Genomic DNA, 5,240 nt, shown 5'->3' with positions numbered 1-5,240 from the left:
CCTGGTGCCATTTCAAGATTCATTCTCTTCACTAATCCTGGTGTCGGAATGTGACACTCCGATCCATCTACTGTCCTGGTGTCGGAACGTTACACTCCTATCCATATACTATCCTGGTGTCGGAACGTGACACTCCGATCCATATACTATCCTGGTGCCGGAACGTGACACCCGATCCATATACTATCCTGGTGTCGGAACGTGACACTCCGATCCATATACTATCCTGGTGCCGGAACGTGACACCCGATCCATATACTATCCTGGTGTCGGAACGTGACACTCCGATCCATATACTATCCTGGTGCCGGAACGTGACACCCGATCCATATACTATCCTGGTGTCGGAACGTGACACTCCGATCCATATACTATCCTGGTGCCGGAACGTGACACCCGATCCATATACTATCCTGGTGTCGGAACGTGACACTCCGATCCATATACTATCCTGGTGCCGGAACGTGACACCCGATCCATATACTATCCTGGTGTCGGAACGTGACACTCCGATCCATATACTATCCTGGTGCCGGAACGTGACACCCGATCCATATACTATCCTGGTGTCGGAACGTGACACTCCGATCCATATACTATCCTGGTGCCGGAACGTGACACCCGATCCATATACTATCCTGGTGTCGGAACGTGACACTCCGATCCATATACTATCCTGGTGCCGGAACGTGACACCCGATCCATATACTATCCTGGTGTCGGAACGTGACACTCCGATCCATATACTATCCTGGTGCCGGAACGTGACACCCGATCCATATACTATCCTGGTGTCGGAACGTGACACTCCGATCCATATACTATCCTGGTGCCGGAACGTGACACCCGATCCATATACTATCCTGGTGTCGGAACGTGACACTCCGATCCATATACTATCCTGGTGCCGGAACGTGACACCCGATCCATATACTATCCTGGTGTCGGAACGTGACACTCCGATCCATATACTATCCTGGTGCCGGAACGTGACACCCGATCCATATACTATCCTGGTGTCGGAACGTGACACTCCGATCCATATACTATCCTGGTGTCGGAACGTGACACCCGATCCATCTACTATCCTGGTGTCGGAACGTGACACTCCGATCCATATACTATCCTGGTGCCGGAACGTGACACCCGATCCATATACTATCCTGGTGTCGGAACGTGACACTCCGATCCATATACTATCCTGGTGCCGGAACGTGACACCCGATCCATATACTATCCTGGTGTCGGAACGTGACACTCCGATCCATATACTATCCTGGTGCCGGAACGTGACACCCGATCCATATACTATCCTGGTGTCGGAACGTGACACTCCGATCCATATACTATCCTGGTGCCGGAACGTGACACCCGATCCATATACTATCCTGGTGTCGGAACGTGACACTCCGATCCATATACTATCCTGGTGCCGGAACGTGACACCCGATCCATATACTATCCTGGTGTCGGAACGTGACACTCCGATCCATATACTATCCTGGTGCCGGAACGTGACACCCGATCCATATACTATCCTGGTGTCGGAACGTGACACTCCGATCCATATACTATCCTGGTGCCGGAACGTGACACCCGATCCATATACTATCCTGGTGTCGGAACGTGACACTCCGATCCATATACTATCCTGGTGTCGGAACGTGACACTCCGATCCATATACTATCCTGGTGTCGGAACGTGACACTCCGATCCATATACTATCCTGGTGTCGGAACGTGACACTCCGATCCATATACTATCCTGGTGTCGGAACGTGACACTCCGATCCATATACTATCCTGGTGTCGGAACGTGACACTCCGATCCATATACTATCCTGGTGCCGGAACGTGACACCCGATCCATATACTATCCTGGTGTCGGAACGTGACACTCCGATCCATATACTATCCTGGTGTCGGAACGTGACACTCCGATCCATATACTATCCTGGTGTCGGAACGTGACACTCCGATCCATATACTATCCTGGTGTCGGAACGTGACACTCCGATCCATATACTATCCTGGTGTCGGAACGTGACACTCCGATCCATATACTATCCTGGTGCCGGAACGTGACACCCGATCCATATACTATCCTGGTGTCGGAACGTGACACTCCGATCCATCTACTATCCTGGTGTCGGAACGTGACACTCCGATCCATATACTATCCTGGTGCCGGAACGTGACACCCGATCCACTATTCTCAATCTTTTAGTTCATCAAGCCTTCTTTTATACCAAGGCATCATCATTAACAAAAAGATTTTAAGGTTTAAGATTCAACAGCCTCATCATGCTAATTCATCACAATTATGTAATCATATCATACATACACACAATTAAGCAATATAGGAGACTTTACATTACTACCCAATACATATCATTCGCTATTAAGAGTTTACTATGAAATAGCATAAACCATAACCTACCTCCACCGAAGAATCGCGATCAAACAAGCTATCTTCCCAAAACCTTTGCTTTCCTCTGCGTTCTTCTCTTTCTCTCGTTCGTTTCTCCCTTCTCTCTCTGTTCTTTCTATTTTTCTTATTTCAAAACCCTCTTTCTTTTACCCTAATTAGCATATAATTAAGTATAAAAGATGATAAACTACCCCATTATTTGTTTCAAGGTTATCCCTTTTAACCCCCAAGTAATTGATTTATTAACATTAAACCACTAACTTTATAATTATAAGTAGGAATAGTCCAAAACGCCCCTTGAAACATTTAACAGAAATCCGACCCAGTCAGGGTTACGCAGCCTGTGACGGCCCGTCGTGCCTGCGACGGTCCGTCCTGCTGCTTTCGTCACAAAGTTCAGAGACTAATTTTCACTAAAGAGGTCTGTGACGGTCCGTCGTGCCCACGACGTTCCGTCCTGCCATGTCGTCGCGAAGTTCAGAGAGTCGATTCAGTACCCAAATTTCTAAATTCTAAGTGTTTTGGAACGAGACCCCCTCGACGGTCCGTCGTGCCCATGACGGTCCGTCGTGGGATCCGTCGACCCAGACAGTGATTTCCAGAAATTAACTCTGCTGCTCCAAACGACTAAACAGGTCGTTACAGTAGGTCATCATTTCTGCAATTTCAGCACAGTTCTTTAGCGTTTTTCATTCTGGACAGTTTTCTTGCAAACGAAGAGAAAAATACATTAAAACTACTACAAAAAGTCCTTAGACACACACTAAACTTAAGGAAAATGTATTGAAAGTACCGTGAAACCACGGTACATCAACACCCTCAACTTAAATTCGTTGTTTGTCCTCAAGCGACGTACTTTGACTCACCACAAAACCTTTGTACAAGAGTATTCTTATTTTAGCTTTCGCAATCATCTGGCTATCAATCCCGACTATTTTCATTATGTTTATTCATGCTATCACTATTAGGCTTGCTCATGTGGTATCATACCATGACACAGACTCACCACACACCGACACCTATCCTCTTTTATCCCTCACCAAGGTACCAATTTTCCGATATTGCAACTAGTGTCCTCACTTCAAAACAACATCCTCATTTTTCACACAATGATTTCAGTTTGAGTATAAGGATTATATTTTTTCAACACTCGCTCTTGGAACTACTTCACACCTCATTTATAGTTGTTGTCATAGGTTTGCCCTTATTATTACTGCTTTAAGTTCACCATAATAGACCCTTAGGATCACGATAGAACTTTCTTAGCTTGTAACTTAGGCTTAGGGTCAGGCAGGGTACTTTGGATGTATTTTAGTGACTTATTTCCCTCCTTGACATAACGGCTAGCGTCCTACCTTTTCATCATTTTATTCCGCTCTATTTCTTAATTTTTTTATATTCTTTCGCCTTACTTTTCTCCTTTCTTTCTCCTTTTGTGTAAGGGATTTTTTTTGAAGTTTTTCACTTCGCTTTCAACTTTTCTTGAGTCACTTTTCTTTTGTTCTTTCTCTTTCTTTATTCTTTCAACCCCACTTTTCGGAGAATTCCTGAACTAGCCACCCTCAACTCATGGTTTTCCCATGAGTCAAGGCACTACAAGAAATCAGTCCTTTAGCAGCGACGGAAATCGTCACAATAACCCAAAAAGTCGCCAGAAATAACTTATAGTGGCGACCTTAGCACCGTGGCAAGTAATTCCATAACTGGAAGTTTTTTGTGACGACACTTGTTAGTCACCACAAAAGAATGTATTTGTGGCGACATTTCACACTGCAAAAACTGAACAAACACGCCACAAAAAAAGTTCCCCAAAGTTGATGCTTCATAAATCGCCACTAGAAATTGACATTCAGGGGCGATTTTGCTTGTCACAATAGCGTTATACGTTTAGTGACAACTCTTGTCGCCACTGAAAATGTCTTCTAGTGGCGACATATATTGCCACAACAGTGTTATATATATAGTGGCAGCTCTTATTGCCACAATAGCATGAGCTTTAGAAGCAACTATTGTCACCACTAAATGTGTTAAATACTCTGAATGCCACCAAAGCCTATTTTTACCAACAATCGCAATATCCAATATTTTTATCAATTTCTATGGCCACCTAATTTATGAAATTTTTAGATATTTGTACATATAAATAAAGTACTTACCAGTATAAAAAAACATTCAATATTATTCAATAAAAAGAAATTCCCAAGTTGAATAATTCAAATACATTCATATGACTAAGAGGTCAATTAAATGATTTACACAAGATTGTTTACATATATAATGAAAAGAAAACATAAAAGGCCTTCTAACTCGTCCTTCCTCGACACCGTTTTTGTAATAGAATCTTGTCCCTGTCACTAAAAGTTAAAAATAGGATTACTTTAACAATTCACATAATGTAATACTACAAAAGAAGGGATAACCTTGAAGTGAAAGATTATAGATTGTATTTCAGAAGGTAAGGTGACAATATTACTAATAAAAATTGCACAACACAGTTTTATCCTAATATATTAAGCTCAAATCATAAAAGTTGCCAAATTAAGGAGTCACACCTCATTTATTTCTCAGCAAAAATGCATGTGTAGAGTGGCGTCTCTAAAGATTGTAACTAATCTTAATATCCTGATATGTATATCATGTGATGCATGAGAATTCTACAACTTCATTTGATATGAACAAAATGCTGGAGTAAAATCAAAAGGCACATTTCAGAACTGTGAACAAATTGGCAAAGTGCACTTGCTCACTTCACAGAGTTATATGCCATATCACACACGTTCCAGACTCTGGAAGATAGAGCTTAAAATTT

The 5,240-nt window shown here is 42.9% G+C and overlaps 1 long non-coding RNA gene across 1 annotated transcript; it reads right to left on the bottom strand.

Annotated features, from left to right (window-relative positions):
- Window positions 1-4,592: 4,592 nt before the first annotated feature.
- LOC114075624 lies at window positions 4,593-5,033 on the bottom strand. The gene is made up of 2 exons (XR_003576015.1): window positions 4,984-5,033; window positions 4,593-4,785 (listed from the first exon to the last, which is right to left on the bottom strand). It is a non-coding gene; the product is annotated as an uncharacterized LOC114075624 (long non-coding RNA).
- Window positions 5,034-5,240: the final 207 nt, after the last annotated feature.

Source organism: Solanum pennellii, chromosome 1, assembly GCF_001406875.1.
Source record: "Solanum pennellii chromosome 1, SPENNV200".
NCBI classification, from domain to species: Eukaryota; Viridiplantae; Streptophyta; class Magnoliopsida; order Solanales; family Solanaceae; genus Solanum; species Solanum pennellii.
The sequence above is the reverse complement of the archived record's forward strand: the minus strand, read 5'-3'. Positions and strand labels throughout refer to the sequence as shown.